General features: G+C 45.7%; 1 protein-coding gene across 2 annotated transcripts in view; it reads left to right on the top strand.

Moving 5' to 3' along the window:
- The first annotated feature begins 6,221 nt into the window (after positions 1 to 6,221).
- GNG12 (G protein subunit gamma 12) overlaps positions 6,222 to 22,581 on the top strand; it is a 124,095-nt gene continuing 107,735 nt past the window's right edge. Inside the window, exon 1 of one of the 2 annotated variants that reach the window (XM_033407500.2) lies at positions 6,222 to 6,323. The gene's annotated coding sequence lies outside the window, so the exon portion shown is untranslated. The remainder of the gene's footprint in view (positions 6,324 to 22,581) is intronic. The other variant, XM_033407499.2, reaches the window with a different exon arrangement.

The raw sequence follows: 22,581 nt of genomic DNA on the forward strand, positions 1-22,581 counted from the left end.
AATGGGAAGGAACAGCAAGAGGAACAGACAGAGAAAAAGGGGAGCAGAAGGAAAAGAAGAAGGAAAGGAAGGAGGGGGAGGAAGAAGGAAAGTATGTGTCGTCTCTTTGCTGCGCTATCCTAATCACTACTCAGAACTGGGAGGTACTTTAAAATATACAGACCATGTTTGGGTTTTGTCAGATATGTTAAAATCTGAAGAACTAGTAAGATCTAGGCTGCAATTTGCCATACTGAAAAAGTTTTCTAGTCTAATTGTCTGCACCAGGGGTTACCACAACTCTAACGAGGCAGATACATATTTTAGGCCTTGTGACCCATAAGGTTTCTGTCATAACCATTCAGCTCTGTAAGTAGAAACAGCCAAAGACAATAGATAAATGAATGGGTGTGGTGGTGTTCCAATGAAACTTTATTCACAAAAACAGATGGCCGATGGTCTGCCCCCCTTGGCCATAGTTTGCCAACTGCTGGTCAACACAATGCCTTTTTTCTTCTTTTTATAATACGAAAAGAGATATATTTCTAGTATGGGGAAAAACCTCACATTATTCAAAGAAAGGCTATACTTTCCTGGTAAAAAAAAAAAAAAATTCATGCAATATAAAAAAAGTGTAGGTTACCCAAAACCCTACCACCTTGATAAAATCACTTTTAACATTTTGCCAAACATCACTGCAGATATACTCATACAGACATTTGTGCTTGTGTGTGTATGCTTTTTTTATACATGAGTGGGAAATTCTATTCATGGTCTTCTGTAACTTGCTTTCTATGCTCAAAAATATATTTGGGGCATCTTTTCATGTGAATATATTTAGATCTACCTCTTTTCACAGAGTGCTTTAGATGGAGGTAATATATCTCCCCTGGTGAACGTTTGGGTTGCTTCCCTTGATAACATCTACATCTCTACTTCCTAGTTGACCACTGGTTGAACCCCTTCAATGATGGGAAATTTGTTCATTCTTGAGTCCACACATTTGACCTCTATACAACAGTGTCTGGGGATTTCCATTCTCCAGAGCTAGAGAGCCTAGCTCTGTAATAAGCCAGAAAGCTAATTTTGAGTTAGTAATCAACTAACTTGAGTTAGTGACTCAATTTTGGGCCACTCCCACCCAGGCCTCTGGAGGCTTCCATCCATTTGAGGGTGGAACTGCATTGAACTAACTACTGATCTGTAGTCGCAGTTTGGGTCATAGCTCCTGTCTCTGCTGATACGTGTTTCAACAAGTTACTTGGGGATTTCCAAGACTGTGGGTGCTTTTCCCTGACCTAACTTCTACATGAGAAGATGACAGCCTCTGACTGAGCAGAAAAACCAGTTTGTGAAAAACTTACCCAGGTAACCTATTCAAAAAGAGGAAGCTCTCTTCATAACTTTTAGGGCAGGTTCAGGCAAAGAGTGTGGCCATGTGCATTAGAAGAAATAAAATCCTTAGGAAGTAACGCTGATATCCCAGATAAATTGTTGTGAAGTCTGTGGAGACCTGATCGCCAACAGACTGATTGATTTGCCTCATTTCTTTCATTCCTCTTTCCCCATCTCCTTCTGACCGAGCCTTTAGTTAGGGTGTTGTTATTGACTATCGAGTAGAAGTTCATAGAAGAGCTTCACCAACGAATTGTAATTAATTTAAAAACAATCAGCTGTCCTGAGTTCTAAAACCATTTCTCTTGCTTGCTTTATAAGGGATTATATAGCAGAGAAAGCCATCTTTTAAAAAACGTTTAAATTTCATAGAATTGGGACTTTAGAGACCATTGTAAATCTCTTTATTTTAAGGACGAGCCACAGCCCAGTAAGGTGAAATGATTGCTCCAAATTCACACAGATTGTTAGTGGCAAAGCCAGGACTTAATCTCAAAGGTCTTGCCTCATGCATAAAATTTTACTTCACGACACCGTCACTCTTTCATAAGCAACTGATTGATTGATTGATTTGTCTCAAGTGCCATGGGAGGGTGGAAGATAGTTGGAGCAGAAAACAGAAAGGGAAAGAAAAAAGAATTTTGAAGAAGTCTGGAGAAAGAAAAAATTGGAAATTAAATAGATTCATAGTATAAAGAAGGCAAAATGCAACCAAGCATTGCCCAGGTGCTACATGGAAGACCAAGGGGTCAGGTCCTCCTGGGATGGGCTGAGAATGCCAGTTATGACTGACTATAAGCCCAAGTGAGACCTTGGAGATAACCCACCTATAGTGTATACTCTGGAGCTTCTCCCAGACCCCCTGTTCAGGGGTGACACACCTGTTCCCGAGTTGCTGGGAATATTGGTTCCTGACCACTCACAGCTGTGTCCATCAGTGCGCATTACCCTTAATGAACTGCTTTGCCTAATGCAACACCTCTTCCCAGGAGTACAGGATATGGAGATACAAAAGTCCAATACACTGGACTCAATACGGTCCATTTCTAAAGAACCACCTGCCTCCAGTCCCCCCTGGACTGCAGGTCCAGCTGTAACCATGTTGAGAGGCATCCTTGTCCTCTGCCCTATCCTGCCGGCCTTGCTTCCTTACAGGTGTATCTTTCTAACCACTCGCCCATAAGTCTTCTTCATGCAAGGTATGTTTCCAGGTAACTCAATCTAAGATACCACCCAAATTCACACTTTGTGTATCATTCCATGTCAGAATTGAGAAGAAAACCCACGTTTTCTGCCCCATCATTTGTTAACCTAAACCATTCTCAACGGCTATACCTCTTCCTGTAGCTCAAGCTCTTTTTGTTCAACTTGACATGACCCACCCTTCTACAAGGTGGGCTCCCAAGGTGTGGGATGCTGACCACCAGTGTATTATACAAGATAATTTTGGTAGTACTTGAATGCGCTGGCTTTTACTTTAATAGTTGTTATCTTAGCTTGGGATTCTCCAGAAGCAGACCCTGAGATAAGAACTTAAGTGAGGGCTTCCCTGGTGGCACAGTGGTTAAGAATCTGCCTGCCAATGCAGGGGACACATGTTCGAGCCCTGGTCTGGGAATATTCCACATACCGCGGAGCAACTAAGCCCGTGCACCACAGCTACTGGGCCTGCACTCTAGAGCCGGCGAGCCACAACTACTGAGGCCTGTGCGCCTAGAGCCCGTGCCCTGAAACAGGAGAAGCCACTGCAGTGAGAAGCCCATGCACTGCAACAAAGAGCAGCCCCCGCTCGTCCATCTCAACTAGAGAAAGCCCGCTTGCAGCAATGAAGACCCAACGCAGCCCAAAATAAATAAATTTATTTTTTTAAAAGAAGAAAAGTGAAAATGACTTACTAGCATCCAGGCCTACATCGTTGTTGTGCAGCCTGTAAAGTCACACACCTGTGTAGTCACACATGTCCCCCATACTTGGTTTAATAGTTGTTGCCATCTTGAAATTCTTAATGATTTATGAGCATTTTTAAATCTTGTATCAGGCTCTGCAAATTATATAGTTGGTCCTGATTAGGATGCGTTCCTAGGTGGGGGAGTGGGAAGTAGGTCCCGGAAGGGTAAGAAGGACAAGCAAGAATGTGGCATCAGTTCCCACAGAAGTGGGAAGAGAATTTCGCTCAATCTCGTAGGGAGCCCTGTAGACAGTGGAGATTCACCCTGAAGTTGTTCCAACTGAGAGCAAAGGAACTGGCGTATTTATGTGGCCATAGTCCTTAGTCACTGGTTAAAGGTTGAGGCGGGGATGGGGGAACATCAATTCCCAGGTACTTCCAGCTGCCCTGTGAGCCAGCAAAGTAAATCCTGCAGCTGAGGGTGGTGTTCTGACAATGACATGCAGGTGCCAGTCGATTCTGTAGTCTGTGGCCAAAAGATACAAACTCCAGTGTGTGATGGTCTCAGTCCCAGGTGCCAGGATCAGGTGATGGGAATGAATGCACACCTGGAGCCAGTGTGCACGAAACTGGAGAAGGATCAGAGGGGATATGGCAGAACACTGACAGCAACTGCTGGTGTTAAGCATCTACTTTGATGTGATCTAGAGTAAGAGACTGATGCTGGCTCATCAAAGTCATGATTTCACAGGTGAGATTACTAACAGCAAGCATCCTATGTGTAAGAAATAACAAAAGTAAGTCAATCAAAAATATAAATTAAAAAAATCATATAGGAGGCCCAGTGATATGTAGATGAAATGTGAATGACTGAAATTTGGACACAGCAGAGCAGAAAGAACGACTGGATGCAGGGTCGTGGGTAAAAGCACACAGTCTGGAGTCAGACCCCTTGGGTTGAATTCTGGCTGTGCCACTTTTGGATTGCATGGCTTAACCTCTCTGAGCCTACCTGCTAGGGTTGGATTAATAGAGTTAATATATGTTAAGCACTTAAAGCAACATCTGCCATGAAAGTGTTAGCTCTTATTGTTCTTGCCTTGCTCCTGACTAGATCAGTGCATCTCAAACTATCTGTGGGATTTTCTTTTCAATCTGTTGCAGGCTGATGCTTTTATCCAACATGATAAATACAAAATGGATAACGAGAAAAATGAACGAAACATACAGAATACAAGGCCATCTTTCAACAGGCAGAAAATTACTCAAATTGCTATAAAAGTTTTTACATGCTCACCTTCAATTTCTGTGCTTATCCCATTACATATGGGTAACAGTTCCCAGATGGTCATTGTTCCGTGGACCACACTTTGAATAGCACTAAATTAGAAAAGCTTCAATAAACCCCTTCAATTCTTGGTGCCTCAGTTTCCAGATGAGAATTACATACATGAAAGCATTTACTAGACGATAAAGGGCTCCAGAAGTGCAAATCAGTGGTGGGGCTATAGGAGTCGATTCTGTAGTCTGTGGCCAAAAGATACAAACTCCAGTGTATGATGGTCTCAGTCCCAGCTGGCATCAGGCTGCTCTGTTTAGAGTGTATTCCTGGAACTGTCAGTGTCTGTGAATCAGTCAAGCATTTCCTGCTACTGTACCAAGCGGGGAATAAAGAGCTCCCCTGGCAGCCTGTGGCTTGCACACCAACAGCTACCGCCATCCACAGGTTGCAAGAATCACAGTCCTGGGGCAAAGCATCCAACCACAGACTTCCTATACCCGCAGTACCCCTTCTACAGCCTGGTCAAAAGATTTCACCGAGAATGATACTTGAGCAGGGGTCAGGAGGGAAGAAAGTGAAGATAATGTCCTCACTGCAATCCTTGGCTCCTGGCTTCCCTAGGCCTCACTTCTCCTCAGTTGGTGAAACTCAACTCACAGACATCCTTCACCAACGCTTTAAGACTCCATTTCAAGTCTGGACTCTGCCCACACTGGTTTTAAGTGAGCTACTTTGGCCTTCTCTTCTCTTTTATCTCCACCCTGTCAAACAAGAAAGCAGATACCTAGGAACCTGCAAGAAGTCCACTGAGTGGTAAGATTTCTGCACATCCAACTTTTTGACTCTTTCTGGACTCTTTCTGGACTTTTTGAGGGTGAGTCCCCCGTCTGATTCATCGTTGTGTCTCTCCAATCACCATTATTGCAATGCTTGGCACACAGCAGGTGCTCAATGAGTGTTCGTTGAATGGCTCTATATACGAATAGTCAGAAGTCTGTGGAAACAGAAGTGGCTTTTCAAACTACCCCACCCTGAATCTATTCATTAAGCAGAACTCTACCAGGTACTGGGCGTTCGGAAACACAAATCTCACGGCGAGAGATGGAGGGGATGCACATGATGAGTGGATGTACTAAAAATTCAACAATCCGCAGTTATAGCTCCATTTTCTGGAAAGCAAAATCTCTCTGTGGCCCCAGGGCCCTTTAAATTTTACTGTGACTGTTTTCTTAAGAAATTCCTGGAGCAGAGCCTAACTTTTGTGTAGGGGGTTGGCGGCGTGCGTATTGGCGGCCTAAGGGACGGCTGGCTTAAGAGTTGCCGAGCGTTCGAGCGTTCGCACGCGAAGGAAACTTCTCAGGAGTCAGAGCGACCCGGTGGAGGGCTGTGAAGTGGGGCGGCCCGAGAATCCTTGAACTTCAAGGCTACGGGGAAGTCGGGGAAGGGAAACTGGGGGTGTCCAAGGCAGCCAGCCGTTTGCAAGACTTCAACGCTCCCAACTCTTGCCCTCTGCCGGCCCAGACCTGACGCGGGTTCGGCGGCCGAACCAGGGAACAGCCAGGGCGTCTGGGCAGGAGGGAGGAGGGCCGGGCCTGGAGGAAGGAGTCCGAGGCTGCCGCCGCCCCGCCCGTCGGGCTGTCCGCCCCGCCTACCCGAGCGAGGCGGAGCCGGCGCCCGCCCGGAGGAGCAGCAGGAGAGGTCGGAGTCGTCTCCAGGAGCCCTTAGAGACAGAGTCCCCGGCAGCGGCGGTGACGGCAGGGGCAGCGCACCGGCAGGCGAGTGAGCACCGAGCGGCGGGCGCAGGTGGCGGGTCCGGTCCCCGAGGGGACAGGGGCGCAGCGCGGGGCGTCGGCTGGCCAGTTCGGGAGCCGCCTCCGAGTTCCCGGTGCTGGGAAGCGAGATGGAGGGAGGGAACGGAGGAAGGAAGGAAGGAGGAAAGAGTGTCCCGGAGGGCGGGGACTGGTCGGGGCACTGGGCGCCGGAGACCGGGATGGGGGAGGGAGGGCAAGGGACGCCGAGACCCGGAGACAGACGGCGCTCTCGCCCTCGACGGGCGGCGGTCGGAGGGCGCAGGAAGCCAGGGGCCCTGCGGGGCCAGGGCTGGGGGCGCGGCCCCCGGGATGAGGGCGGGAGTGGGAGGAGAGGTCTCCCAGCTCGCTTGCTTGCTTCCTGGTCTGCCCGCGGCCGTGCGCCCCGCACCGGGTTGGGGCTGGAAGGCTCCGGCGTTCCCCGCTCGTGCTTGCGGTGGTGCCAGGTTCGGGAGGAGGGCGGACAACTGGGGGAGACCGGGGCGCCACGCCCCTCTTCCCTACTTTCTTCCGTTCTTTCTGGGGACTAGGCGGCGTGTGCGCAGACCTGGAACCCGCTCGGCGCTGGGGGTCTGGCGGGGAAATAGCGGGTCACAGCGACGACTCAGATCACACATCCCGCGAGGGACCCCCGAGCAGTGAGTGGCCTGGAGACTGTATTTGCGGATGGTATGAGGCGGTCAAGACTCAGACGTGAGTCTTGCGTGATTTTAAAAAGTACTGCCCTGACACTTATTGCGTGGATCAGAGTGACTTTTTTTTTAAAATTTTAACTAGGGCATATCAATTAAAGCTAATTCTAAAACGCTGTCACTGAAGTCGTCCGACACTCACTTGTCCCTCGCCTTCCGTTTGTGTCTTGTAAACTTGACTTAAACCATTCATAACTTTCGAAAAGGACCCCGTGATTCTCGTTAAAACCCCGCCGTGGAGTGAAACTTTGGGCAACTAGAAATCTGAGTGAAGGAACTGCTGAGGCCTGTCATCTTGTGGTCACCCCTGTCCGGGCGAGGTTGTATACAAACAAGTGCACAGAGAAGGAAATGGCCAAAAACCGGCGAGAAGGGAGGTCCCCCGCGCCCACGTGTCAGGGCACGTTTAATGGCTGCTTTGAGTGGAAACAAACCGGAATGTATTAGACCTTGTGGAGTTGGGCAAACTTCACATGATTAGCTTCCTTCCCATCAGTTGTTTCCTCCCCCGCCCCGCTACTGTCTTTGTGGACACTTTATATTTCCTGGGGCTGTTGTAGCTTCGTCTGAATAGACTGTCTATAAGGAATCTTTTGGACCTTGTCAGAGGTAGGGACTGTGTCTGTGTGTTCTCTACTTTAAAAGCCGAGTTTGGCTTTGTTTTGAAAGTGCTAGTCACCACACTGCACCATTGCTGGTGCTTCGCAGCCCTGCGTGTAAATTATCGCAGGATGGCGGCCCTCACCTAGGAGAACCAGGAAGGCCAGCAGCGCTAGAATGACGGGGTTGCGTTTAACTGTTGCCAAAACAGTCACATTCAAGTAAGGAGCTGTTTTGATTCTTTAAAAAAAAAAAAAAAGTATATGTGTCAGCAAGACCTGTTTTCAATAAACAAACATATGATTCACACATAATTTTTTAAAGTAATCAAACGTTTTACAGAGACTTAAGTGATAAAAGGACTTTGGGATCAACCGTTCAGTCTCTTTGCCTTCTCTAACGGTAAACTAACACCATAAAACCCTGGTTTAAGTCCAAAAAATGCTGAAGAATCTAAGGGCTGCGTCTTTAGGCCTTATAAAAAAAAATGCAGTTGTATTTTTACTGTTTTTAACCCAGGTAATTCAGGAAGGTGTTGAATCTGGACAGCATTTAGCTTTGTGTAGAAATACATAAAAATGTGGATCTGTGTTTCACAAGAAACCGGACAGATTAATACTCTAAAAATTTTCAATGTCACAAGCTCCAGTCTCATTTGAAAGCTCTCTAATGAGATTTGCGGTGTTGGGCTTACGTTGTCACTTGTTGAAGGACGTGGGTGGTCGTCATGTTGTGACAGCAAAATCTGCGTAGTCGAAACACTTGAAGAACTGGCTAGCTAATATCAGATTAGTTTTGTTTACCTCTTTCTGAGAGAAGAAAATTTCAGATTTGGAATTATGTCATTTATTGTGTTGGATTTTTATTGGGTGTTTTTTTTTTAAGTTTTATATGTCAGCTTAAGCTTAATTTAGGGAGGCAAGTTGTGGGAGTCAAATTTTTCTGGAGTCTGATTTGGAAGAGAAGCAGCCTAACGGTGGTTTGAGGTATGGTTTTGGTGTGACAGATGTGGATGGGAATATTAGTTATTTAACCGTTTTCAGTCTGATTTGTAAAATGAGGATGATAGTGGTCTCTGTCTTGATGGTTTTTATGAAAGTATATGAAACAGTATTTGGAAAACATTTTGCACCTAATACACAGATAATGTTCAGAATTATTAGATATTTTATCTACTGACCAGCAGCCGGCTATTGGATACATTAAAAGATGGCAGTTTGAACCTTCTGGAAACACTGGATAGAGCAAGTAAATCAGGTAAAGAAGGTACCTGATTTTATAGATAGATGGATAGATAGGTAGGTAGATAGATTGGTAGGTAGGTAGATAGGTAGGTAGATAAAGCTTCTGGAATGCTAGAACAATTAAATTCCAAAGAAGTTACCTGATTTTATAGATATACAGAGCAAGATGTCTATCCATCTATCTGTCTAAAATATCTAAAATAGTTGTTTACATATGTGTGTCATGTTTCTACCACAGTGGTATGAATAATTATGATTACTGGAGTAACAGTTTTAATGCGTTTTTAGTGTGAAGTTACAGTCGTATAATATTTTTAGAGCCAGACAATCATTTCATTACTCATATTTTAACTTTGAAGAGAATTTATATTTAAAATAGTCATGCTTATTAGCCCTGGGTAGGACGTTAAACAGAAACAGAAATATTTGTCTTTTACCTAGTATGATTTTTAATTAAAGTATGAAAAAAATGTGACCTGGAGTATACAGTTATTTTTCACGTACTGATGTCCAGTGCTAACAGATAAGCCTCAAGAAGTGTTTAGGGGGACTTACCTGGTGGTGCAGTGGTTAAGAATCCGCCTGCCAATGCAGGAGACACGGGTTCGAGCCCTGGTCCAGAAAGATCCCACATGCCGTGGAGCAACTAAGTCCGTGTGCCACAACTACTGAGCCTGCGCTCTAGAGCCCACGCCACAACTACTGAAGCCCGCTGCCTGGAGCCTGTGCTCCTCAACAGGGGAAGCCACCTCAATGAGAAGCCCGTGCACGGCAGCGAAGAGTAGCCCCCGCTCGCCTCAACTAGAGAAAGCCCGCATGCAGCAACGGAGACCAAAAAATAAATAAATAAATAAATATTTTTAAAAAAAGTGTTTAAGAAAGGACTAGCGGCATTTCATAAACGTATTGTAAAAGCGTTGTGACTGATGGTAAACTTTTGTGAGACTGGGTGTTCCATTAATTCAGGGAATCTACTCATCATGTCATTGACTCATTTGCAAAATTTAAAAAATGCTTCCATCTTGAAAACAAACCCTTTTAAGTGTCTGTTGTTTTCTTAATGCATGTCAGGTGCATAGGATTGGGCCAGTTGGAATCGTGGCTTGTGCCACAGATGACTTCTCATTTACTAATTGTTCCACAGGGACTCAGATCATGCTTATAATATTTTTAAATAACTGTAAAGGGTACAGTATTATTATGAATCATTTCTTGCCTATGACATTATACTCTGAAGCAGCGGAGGACTCGATTGAATAAATTATTGATTCTTTTCTCTCTTAGAACATCATAGCATAGTGATGGATTCCAGGCTCATGCTTCTAGGTGTGTAGCGTGTGGGCAAGTTACTTAATACCTCTGTGCTTCAGTGAGGTGTTGGGAGGGATAAACGAGTTAATCTCTCTAAAGCATTTAGAACAGTGCCTGACACATAGTCTATGCTCAACAAATATTAACATTAAATTGTTACTTACTGAAATTTTCTAAATGTTATGAGCATACATTACTTTTCTAACAGGAAAACAACTATATGAAATTTTAATGTTTCCCCCAAATCTAAAAAGGCTCAGTAATTTATATAGTCCTGTCAAGCAGTGCTTAAGAAGTAAGAGAATACAATCAGGCAATTCTCATTGTGTCTTTTAAATATGAAATGGAGTGCAGTGTTCATTTGTTCAACAAATTAATTCTCCTAGATCTCAGTCCCATTTTCCTTTCTTATTAGAAACTTGAAAAAAAAAATCGATAATCCATGAAGTCCACCCTAGGTTAGGTTAAGTAGGGGAAGGGTGGTGTGCCCAGTTACAGTGCATTATTACACTTACAACTAATAAAAAAAAAATTTATGGGCTTCCCTGGTGGCGCAGTGGTTGAGAGTCCGCCTGCCGATGCAGGGGACACGGGTTCGTGCCCCTGTCCGGGAAGATCCCACATACTGCGGAGCGGCTGGGCCCGTGAGCCATGGCCGCTGAGCCTGTGCGTCCGGAGCCTGTGCTCCGCAACGGGAGAGGCCACAACAGTGAGAGGCCTGCGTACCGCAAAAAAAAAAAAAAAAAAAAAAAATTATGCATAGAAAAGAAAGTACAGACAAATGGATCGTGGGATTGTGGTGCTTCTCCCCATATTTTCGCCAATGAGCATGTATAGAAAATAAAAGATAATCCATTGGTGTAACAATTACTCAGTAAAACCTGGTTTTGTTAGCTTCAAATAGCAGGATTTTGGTTTTGTTTTAGAAAAAACACCAGCTTGCATAGCAATCGAAGGTCTTTGAGTTACATGTGAGAACTATTTAGCAGTAAAAGAGAGGCCCTTTTGGAAGTTTGCAGGTTTATCTAATTAAGAGATGTTTGAAATTTGGGTTTGCCTGCAGACGCAGTTCACCAACCTTGACTTTATGGAAACTGTCACTTCCCAGATCCCTCATGTCCCAGCCCTGCATCGAGGAGCTGTGTGTATACAGCACCTGCCGCGTGTCAGAGGCCTCTAAGACAGTCACAAAGAAGACATACCTGCCATTAGTTTAATGGGAGAGTTCAATAGGTAAAAAAATATACCTTCAGCACAGTCGTGTGACTCCATTTATGGAGCTGTTCTACATCCTAGGCCCCAGTCTAACCCCTTTACATTTATGATCTTGACCAGTCCTCACAGCAGCCCAGGTGAGAAAGCTGAGGCTCCCTAAGCGGCAAGATGAGGATGTGACCCAGAGTTGTTCTGACTCCATATACTGGGCACTAAGAGCTCTGCCAGGGAGCTGCAGTGGAGGTGCTTCCAGCTAAAGGTGCTTCCTTATGGAGGAAGTTTCGTTTAGAAGCTGTAACTCAAACCAACAGAAACAGGAGGAGAGGGCTCCTCTTGGGGGTGAGATGGCCGGCCTGAGGAGTATTACCAGTGCCTTGCCATTGGGCTCATTGGGCTTCTTGCCCTCTGCAGCCATAGAAGTCAAATCGAAGCTTCCAGAATTGCCTCAGAGACCCAGCAGGCCTGAAGGGATCTGTAGAGTCAGTCTCTCCCATGCCTGGATTCCCCAAGAGGGCCTTGAGCGGAGATGGGGCCACCAGCTGAGTCCTGCTCTAGAGCCAGCTCCCACCGACAGGTCCTGTCTCCCTGCTTCTCTCTCAGGAATAAAGGGAAGAGCGGTTAGGCCGGTGCTTTGGACCCAGGGCAGAGGGTGGAGGTGATTTGACTGAAGATTACTTCTAGGTGGATTATTACATTTAGTGCCCAGTCTCTTGAAAATCATTTCTAGAGTCACTTAAATGTCTGGTTTATTGCGTCAGGCTTTATTGGGTGTCGTAAAAGTGAAATTTTTTTGCAAAATTTAAAAAATTTAAAATTTTTTAATTTAATTAAAAATTAAATTAAACCATGTCTGGTTGCCATCCCCTGACAAGGGGGGTTTTTGTCTTCTCTTAATGGGTCTGTATTTTGGAGGATTACTGTATAATAAAAACCAGGGTGTTGTAGACTGTTAAAAGACTTCTGATATTTTCACCTCTGCTGGAGAATTAGTAGCTCAAAGAAGATTTTCTTTTAGGTCTGCTTTAGTGAATCAGTTGCTAAGAGTCTTTTGTAATTTTTCACATTCATTGATTGTAAGCACGTGACTTTGGGGCCAGAGGGTCGGGAGGCCTTATATTCCATTTGCTTTCTTACAGAATAGACTACCATTCCTCTTGCAGTCAGTGTCACGTAACTGACATAGTATCCCCGTGGTTGACTGAGAAGAGGAGCATAAGTTCTGATTTAACTTGGGTTGCTGTCATCACAAATGCTCCCTGGGTGGGCTCTGAATCAGTGGTCATCGCCGCGCTTGCGTGCCACGTAGAGAGCATTGCCTTCATCCCCAATGGCCGTGTGCAAACCCACATGAGCCCGTGGGGGTAGAATCTTAACTTCACCCATGTAGAATAATCAGGCTTTTACTTAGATACAGATGCTACCAGCCAAGATGTCCCTGAGCACTGGACATGAAACCTTTAGCCCCCCTGCACTGGAGCCCTTTGACTAAGATTCCCAAGCTTGCAGTGACCTCAAAGTTTGCCTGCTTTTCAGAGACGAATGATGGCAGTTTAGCTCTCGGTGTGAGCTAAACAAATCTAAGGATGGAAAGAGGGATCAGGATCCAAAAGCTGCTTGGCCTTTATCGAGGCGTAGTGAGGACTTTATTGATATGAAACCATCACACCAGGTTTATTCAACCAGAACCTCAGGCAAATTGGAAAAGTGTTGAAGCCAGCAGACTTGGTGCCTGTCCTGTACCTGAACTACCCAGACCTTTTGCAATGTTAGACCGTGACCTGCACATTAGACCATGAGGCTTCATGTGGGCATGTAAGGTCATGATTGGCTGCTCAGACAAGTTGTCAGGGGAAGGTTGAATGTCTGGCCAAGAAGCAGAAGAGTTGGATTGTGACTTCTTGACAGGGCTGCTTTGAACTCTTGTACAGATTGTTCACTGCACAAGACTAGCTGGCCAAGGAAGTTAAGTGGGGCTCAGATCTCTCCAAAAACTATGTGTCCTGGGCTAGAACTGCCTCTGCCAGGAGGAGGGGGCACTTCATTCTGACTCCGTCAAGCCTGCAAGGCTGGGTGCACTTGGAGGGGTGGCCTTTTCCTAAGTCACACAAAGGCACAGTCTGGCAGCACAGATTAATAAGCAGCCACAATAACCCTCAAAATGACATGAGCCGGCTGAGTCTGGCACGTAGTAGGTACTTAATAAACGCCAGTGGAATGAAGGAATAAAACCACATTCTCTGTAGTGTGTGCCAGTGAAGTGGATGAGCCAGTGTTCTTTTTAATCAAAAGTAAAAGTGATGGTATCTACTAGGAAAGGCACATTCAGTGGTGCGTGTTCCCTGTGACAGGCTTCTTCCTCTTTAGTTCATCATTTCCTAAGGGGCGGGTAAAGCCCAGCACTTGAGGGGTCGTTGGCGTTGTTTACTCTGAGTCCAGCACCAACAAACGTGCTCAGCATTGCCTGGTACCTGCGGGGCTTCTGCAGTGGTGCCTCCTGGGAATGGACAAAGGGATCCATGGTGTTTATTGACCAGCTGTGGGCCCTCCTCTTGGGGACAGGATGCAAAGGACACTGGCTGCAGGAGCCTTTGGAATTTACCTATGAGTGGCTGCTTCTTGTGTAGAAAGACTTTTCTAGTTTAGGGTAAGAAGTGGGGAGCCTCGTTGCTAAAGCCACTGACAGCTGAGGAAGGGGGTTTGTCTGTGTCCCTTGCAGTGCCAGCTGCTGCTTGCATGCCTCTGTTTCAGGTTGATCCTTTAGAAAGCAGACTCTCAGAGTTAACCTCCTCTTGGCTCCCCTCCTGAGGGGCAATCCGCACAGCAGGTAGGATCAGCCATGTTTAGTGGGTCAAACTGCTAAGACAGTGGTTCTGTGCATAGAGGTGCTGGCTTGCACTTAGGACCTTGGCCTTCTGCTGTTTTATGTAGAGGCCACACCTTGTGAAAAATGCCCAAAGGTGCAGAAACGTGAACGCCTTTCCCATTTAGGCTGGTTAAATGCAGCTTTCTTCAGGCAAACTCAGATTCCCAAAACAGGACTAGCAGGAGATAACAATTCCTAATAAGGATTTCCCACAGAACTTCTTTCGTTCTTTATTTTGGCTGCGTTGGGTTTTTGCTGCTGCGTGCGGGCTTTCTCTAGTTGTGGCGAGCAGGGACTACTCTTCATTGCGGTGCGCGGGCTTCTCGTTGTGGAGCACAGGCTCTAGGCACATGGGCTTCAGTAGTTGCAGCACGTGGGCTCAGTAGTTGCGGCTCGCGGGCTCTAGAGCACAGGCTCAGTAGTTGTGGCACATGGGCTTAGTTGCTCCATGGCATGTGGGATCTTCTTGGACCTGGGATCGAGCCCACGTCCCCTGCCTTGGCAGGCGGATTCTTAACTACTGCGCCACCAGGGAAGTCCCTCACAGAATTTCTTGAGAGAGCAAACTTACCTGTTGCATTTATGATATGATTTGATTTTACAAAATTCCAGGATTCTCAACTTTTCAGGAATATCTCTCTGTTGAATTAAGCAGAATATTCCGGCACATGCTTTGCCCTCTTTTTTGACATAAATATTTGATGAGCAGCATGCTTCAGCCATTACTGTCCAAATCCAGAAAGCAAATAAATGTGCCTGGCATGCTGCCTGGGAGGGAATCCTCATGTTTCTGCCTTTGCCTCCCATTCACCTCCAGTTCTCTGACTTCTCCTGCTGTAATAAATGTCAAGGGGCTCAGGGACACCCACACCCAGCAGGTGATATCACACAGGGCAGAGACCACCTCTCCATGCGCGCCTCCTGAGCTCTGGATCCAGGTTCCTCTGATTTACTGATGCCAACGTGAGAATTCACCTGCCTCAACCCAGGTTTCCCAGAAGCCTCCTCAGCTTTGTCTCTTCCAAGCTGGGATTGTCCTATTCTTCACACTCCTGTGAAAAATGGTTTATACAACCTCTTCATTTTTAAAAAATTGGTAACGTATTTATATGGTTTACCCCCATATAAAAAGGTAAACACTGAGAAATCTTGCTCCCATCCAAGCCTTTTCCACATTCTCTGCAGGCTGCAACTTGTAAATACGAGCAAACGAGAGTGTGCATGTGTGTGTGCGTGTGTGTGTGTGTGTGTGTGTGTATTTAATGCTTCCCCTTTCTTTCACAAAAAGTGGTATATATACTGTTCTGTGTCTTGCTTTTTAAAATTAGCAGTCTGTCCTGGAGATCTCTATCAGCACGCTCGTTTTCCATTGTGTAGACGTAGCATGGTTTATTCGACCAGTCCCCTAAGGCTGGACCTTTGAATTGTTCCCAGTCTTTCGCTATTACCCACGGCACTGCAACAAATAAAGGTTTCATCTTGCTTTTGTGCGGGTGGACCTAGAGGATTGATTCCCAGGAGCGGGACTGCTGACTCGCAGGGCCCTGTCAGCCCCTTGGGAAGGGTTGGCTCATTTTGCCCTCTGCTCAGCAGCGTATCAGATGGCCTGTCTCCCCATAGCCCCAACGCACGGAGGGTGTCAGCTCTTTTTATTTTTGCTAATCTCATTGATGAGAAATGGTAATTAGGGTTGGTTAAATTTTTCGAATTGTGAGTGAGTGAGAGGATTGGGGCTGTTTGTACATCTTCTCCTGTGGGCAGTCCAGGCCTGCCGATCCCCCCGTGGGCGTTTATTGACCTTTCCTCCTGAAGCTAAGCCTCTTGCCTACACCACTGTCAGAATCTCTAAAATACAGACTTAAGAATGTGATAGCTCTTTTGGGCCCAAGGGTAGAGTGGGCTGCCAGATTGTCAGTGCAAATTCGAGAGAAGTGGAAAGTAGGGTTTTATGCCAGTTGCTAATGTCTGATTTATAAATAGTTTTCGGCTAATGGTATCATTAAACTGCGGCTTCTCCAAAACCATTATGAAGATGACCTTCTAGTCTAGAATTTCTCCCTCTCAAACAAAAACAAGAGAGATTGAGAATATATAAACTCCAATGGCATTTCCTGCAAAATCTTCTAAGAAATCTATATTTTTCCTTTCATATGCATCTCCTGAAAGGTCATACATGCCACATTTTTTTGTGTGTGTACCTGCTGACCTGCTGAATAGGGCTCCTGTTCGCCCTTTGATTTAACCATCAGAGAGCTGTCTACTCTTATTTCCAGGGTGAAAGAAAAGAGGGAAGTAAAAGTACAAGGTAAAGAGACTGGCCAGAGTTCAGGGTTCGACGAAGGGTGCAGGGTTGGAGTTCCACAGAGTCATCTTTCTTTTTTCTTTTTTTTTTGCGGTACGCGGGCCTCTCACTGTTGTGGCCTCTCCCGTTGCAGAGCACCGGCTCCGGACGCACAGGCTTAGCGGCCATGGCTCACGGGCCCAGCCGTTCCGCGGCATGTGGGATCTTCCCAGACCGGGGCACGAACCCGTGTCCCCTGCATCGGCAGGTAGACTCTCAACCACTGCGCCACCAGGGAAGCCCAGCCCCTTCTTTTTGAGGTGCTCTCTCAGTCAGCTCTTGGGATGCTTTTTTAATATAAAATTAATTTTCATCTTCTTAAAAATGAAATCCACCGAAAGAGAAATTTTGGTTGAGGGAAAAGATGACTGTGTGTGGCTTATTTTTTTATTTTTTGCTTTTAGAAATTCAAATGAGGCAGTCCTGTATAAAGTTAGCCTCCATCTCCATCAAAAAAAAGAGAAAAAAACCAAAACAGGCAAAACCCCAGCACCACAACAAATTCTCCTTCTCAGAATTCCCACATTTAGAAGAGGCCCATGAAATCTCTAGAAAGGACGCTATGATCTTCCACCCCCAGTGGAAGATCAAAAACCTCTCTTTTGAGCTCCAAAATGTGTGGATTATTACCTTGTGAAGTTGGGTTTTCAGCTCTCTGGATGCTTTGTTTTCCTTCCAGTGCTCCTGTCGCTGTGGTGCTGAGCTCCTGCACTGTAGTCTCAGCTCTGTAAGAACAGGCTCTTGGTCTGTTGTTCTAGCCCAGGACCTAGAAGGGTATCTGCACCTTGGAGCGCTCCATCAGTGGATAAATGAATGCTGCTGAGGGTAGCCGCCTTATGGACCTGGCTGGGTCTTTGTGGTCAGCCATGTTAGTGATCCCATGTTAGCCAGGGGCCCGGTCTGGGGGTCACGTTAGCCATTCCTTGGCCTTTGGGCAGGATGCTCCAGCCCTTGCGCACCCTCTGACGGTGTGCGTGATGGCTTAAGAGCTCAGGCTTGCAGTCTGATTCACCTGGGCAAGTCACCTGACCTCGAAGAGCCTCTGCTTTCCCATTTGCAGAATAAAGGTAATGACACGATATTTCAACAAATCTAAGGTGCTGTCAATTATGAGATGTGCCGTTATTTTATGAGCCGCTAAGAAAGAAAAGGGAAATTGCCGCCAATTCAGCTGTGGCTCCCATTAATCCTAAGAATGTGTTCGTTTTCTATGGCTGCCATAACAGATTACCACAAATTCAGCCACTTAAAGCAACACACATGTATTATCTCACGGTTCTGACATCACAAGTCATCACGGTTTTAGCTGGTTTCTCTGCTCTGGGTTTTACAAGTCCGAAATCTTATTGGGAGGTTCTGGGAAGAATCCATTTGCAGGGTCGTTCAGGTTGTTGGTAGAATCCAGTTCCTTGCAGTTGTAGGATTGAGGTTCTTGCCTCGTTGATGGCTGTCAGCGGTGGGCCACCCTCAGCTCTCAGAGACCTCTCCTGGGTCCTTGCACTTGGACCCTACATCTCAGGTGATGAGTCCTTCTCATGCCTGGAATCTCTTTGACGCCCCCTCTCCTCCATCCCTCTGCTTCCAGCCAGAGAGAGTTCTCTGCTTTTAGGGCTCATTTGCTTCGATTGGGCCCACCTGGATATTCCAGCCTACTCTCCCTTAACTACATCTGCAAAGTCCTTTTTGCTGTGTAACATAACATATTCATAGGTTTCAGAGATTAGGGCAGGGACAGCTTTGGTGCGCCATTCTGACTACTGCAGTCATCCTACTATCAGGGATGTTAAAATGTGAACAGAATATGTTTCTTAGAATTGATTAAATACTATCTTTGGTTTAAAAATTAAAGAGCTAATGTATGTAAAGCATTCAGGGTGTCAATAGTAAGTGCTCAGGCATTAACTATTATTATTATAATTAATAGTATGATCACAGTGCTCATATAATGCCCATCACCTTTAACTTCAGTTGAAGTTACTCTCCCAGTTAGATGCACTTGACAAACACTAATTGAGAGAGTGTAGTGTGCGGGCAGCTAATTTGATGACAGTGATGGTGATAGTTACTCCTTGAGTGACATCTATGTGCCGACATGTGCTAGGACCTTTACACACTTCTCAGGCCTTGCAGTAGCCCTCTGAAGTAGGCAGTACTGGCTCCATTTACAGGTGGGGAAGCAGGTTCAGGGAGGTTGAATACTGCTTAGGAGCTCAGCAGTAGTAAGTGGTGGTGGCGGCATCTTGCTTTGAATCCAGGTCTGCTGGCTGTGCAGTCAGTGCTCTTTGTGGCACCATATTACCTGTCCCGGTGTCCACCAGGTGTGTGGGCTGGAGGCGGTGGCCTCCTGGAAGGGAAGGGAACACAGGGGAAGAGGCATTGCCCTGAGATGTGTCTCTCTTGTACTCAGATGTTTCTTTGCTCTTAACTGTTTAGCTTATCAAGGAGAAAGGTCCTCTCTCTTCATCCTTTTTTCCAGTTTTCAATAAACACAAAAAAGATCTTTTTTCATGCAACAGGTATTTATCAGTTACCAACTCTGTGAGGATACAGCTGTGAACAGTATTGTGACTTACAATGAGAAATATATATACGATCTTTGTATAGTTCCTGAAACCTTTGGAATTTCCCAAGTGATGAGAGCGATAAAGGTGTCTTTTGATCTGTTATTGAGGTGACTTTGGGACCACACCTAAGGATGGGGGATGTTTTCCTGGGACACAACCATGTGATTAGAAGGGTGGAACTTTTGGTCCCACCCCTCAGACCTCCAGGGCAGGGAGAGGGGCTGAAGGTTGAATCAGTCACCCATGGCCAGTGATGTAATCAGTCGTAGCTATGTAATGAGGCCTCCATAAAAACTCAAAAGGACAGGGTTAGGAAAGCTTCCGGTTAATGAACAAGTGGAGCTATGGGAAAAGTGGTCCCCTCCGAGAGGGCATGGAAGCTCCGTGCCCTTTCCCTGCACCTTGCCCTCTGCATCTCTTCCATCTGGCTCTTCCTGAGTCATATCCTTTTATAATAAACCTAGTGATCTAGTAAGTATAATGTTTCTCTAAGTTCTGTGAGCCGCCCTGAGCCCTTAACCTGTGGAATCCGATGCTATCTCCAGGTAGATATGTCAAAATTGAGTTGAACTGTGGGACACTCAGCTGGTGTCAAGAATTGCTTGGTAGTTTGGAAGCCTCCACCACAAATTGGAATTGGTGACCAGAACACTTTTATATACTGTGTGTGGCTTTCAAAGGGAGGAGAGTTAGCACTGGGGAATTTCTGCTTTTTAAACTATTTTAAGTGTAACTGGGGCAAAGGGGAAGGGAGAAGAGGAGGAGAGTGGTTTAGCAGAACTGGAGTAAAAATAGTAGCTACCTGAATGCAGTAAACTACTCTAAGATTGCAGTCTGCAGCATTTTCCCAAGACACAACTGCAGATTATCTTAGGCTCTTCAGATTCAGGTAGACATTCTTGAAAACCAACCTCATCATCTTGCCCTCAAAGCCTGCTTTTCTTCCTGCCTTCTTTAAGTCTGTAGACATCCCCATCCACCCAGGATGCCAAGCTCTGGACCCCTGAGTCCTCTGAAACCCCTCCCTCCTCTTCCCCTCCCTCCAGCTCAGATGCCCCTGGCCTCCACCATACCCTGCCACATCCACTTCCAAACTAGTCCGCATGCCTGGTCTGCTCTCCTCTACCCCCACTGCCTCCCGTCCAGATTGTCACCGTGGCTTCCTAACTGACCTTTCCCCTGCACGCTGCCACCAGGGTGATTTTTCTAAAACATGGGTTTGAATATGTCACTTCCTGTCTGGCAGCTCCCCAAAGGCATCACAGGCTAGTGGTTAAGGCTTCACACTGTACAGGTTCAAGGCTGCCTGTGCTTCTTACGTGCTCTGGAATCTTGGAAGAGTTATTTAGTTGCCTTGTGCCTCAGTGTCCCCATCTCTAAAATGGGTGTAATAAGCACCAACCTCACAGATAGGTTGTGGAATTTAAATGAGTTATATGCATGGAGCACTTAGGACAGTGCCTGGCACACACAAAGCCCTCCATGAACATTATTAACCCACAGTCCTTGATACCACGACTGTAGCTCACCTTCCCTACTGCTCTGCACCTCATCCTCCCACCCTCTCAGTGCCGCACAAAGCTTGCTGTGCGGACAGACTCTTCGCTAATGGTCCGACGCTAGCTAAGTACCCACGTGGAGAGAACACATTTAGACATTTTCATAGCAAGTTTTACATCTCCTGAATCTAATGAAAAATTTGGCTTGCATTTTATATTTCATTTTTCTATCAGTTCTTTTTATTGCATCTTATAAAAGTATTGGTCGATGGTGAATTAGAAATAAAACTGAAAAGCTGATCTTTCGCCAAGGATAGTTTGAAAAGCACTTCCCTGTTCCCACACATCCCAGCTAGTTGATTCATCCTGGCCAGGTTACCCATATTCACTGTGTAGCCTTAAATCTCTCTGGATTTCTTCACGCTGTTTCCTCTGCCCAGAGTTTATTACACATTTACGCAGCACCTATAAGTGCTAGGTTCTGGGGATATAAGAGTGAGTAAGATACTGCCTCTACTTTGAGGAAGTTTCCCTCCAACTACCCAGTGAGTTTTTGCCTGTGTTTTGAAACCTAGAATAATTTTGTTCTTTCTTTCACCCATTAAGAAAACATTTATTAAATACCAGCTGTTTACGAGGCACTTGATGCATTCTGCTCCTGCCCTTAAGGACCACCAAACTAATGGGGGTGCGGGCCACGTGTGAACAGACACAAAAACAATGATAATAGGATGGGAGGGTTAGAGAGCTGTGTGAATAAAGACGTGTGAAGTACAGAGGAAGGTGTGTCTGACTTTCCCTTGGCCGGGCAATGACTTGGGAGCTGGGATATGGTTTCACAGGTACAATGGAGGAAGTGTCATCAAAAACTGAAGATCCAGGTCCTGAGGTCAAGCCCAGGTCCAAAGCCCAGAGCTACCACTCACTAGTCATGTGACTTTGAATGACTGACTCTCCGTCTGTCAGGCTGCTATAACAAAATACCATAGACTGAGTGGCTTATAAATGATGGAAATTTATTTCTCAGAGTTCTGGAGGCTGGAAAGTCCAAGATCAAGACACCTGCAAGTTCAGTGTCTGATGAGAGCCTACTTCTGGGTTCATAGACAGCAGTCTTCTCACTGTGTGGGGTCTATTTAATTTTTATTGAAGTATAGATTTACAATATTGTGATGATTGGCTTAAGAAGGTGTAATGTACACACACGGGAGTATTACTCAGCCATAAAAAAGAATAAAATATTGCCATTTGCAGCAAAATGGATGGAACTAGAGAATATTATATCACTTGTATGGGGTCTCTTTTATAAGGGCAGCAATCCCATTTATGAAGACTTCACCCTCATGACCTAATCACCTTCCAAGGCCCCACCCCCAAATACTATTACATTGGGTTTAGGATTTCAACTTGAATTTTGAGGAGACACATTCAAACCATAGCACTCTCTGAACTTCAGATTCCTCATCTGTAAAATGGGGATAGCAATACCATTCTACCTCACAAGACTGTTTTGAGGCTCGCCTGAAATTACTATATACATAATGTGTTTAGAACTGAGCCTGACATATACAGCTCCATAAATGTTAGACCTTATCACTCTTGCGGTTACCTTTATTCCCCTACCCTTCCTACCCCTATCTCGGGGACATATTTAAACTTTCCCTTGTCTGGGTTTCCCGTGGCAGGCTTTTCAACCAGCACACTGATTATTACATTGAATTGTGTAGTTTTACCTGCATGTCTCTGCCTCCCCTCCAGAATGTACTGTACCTCTTGAAGCCAGTGACATTTTTTCCTCTGTCTATTGCCAGTGGCAGACAACGTTCAACTCATAGAAGACTCAATGAATATTTAGAGAATTTATATTGTATTTAAATTTGAGCACTTCTTGTCAAAAAGC

This window comes from Orcinus orca, chromosome 1 (genome assembly GCF_937001465.1).
Source record: "Orcinus orca chromosome 1, mOrcOrc1.1, whole genome shotgun sequence".
In the NCBI taxonomy this organism is placed as follows: Eukaryota; Metazoa; Chordata; class Mammalia; order Artiodactyla; family Delphinidae; genus Orcinus; species Orcinus orca.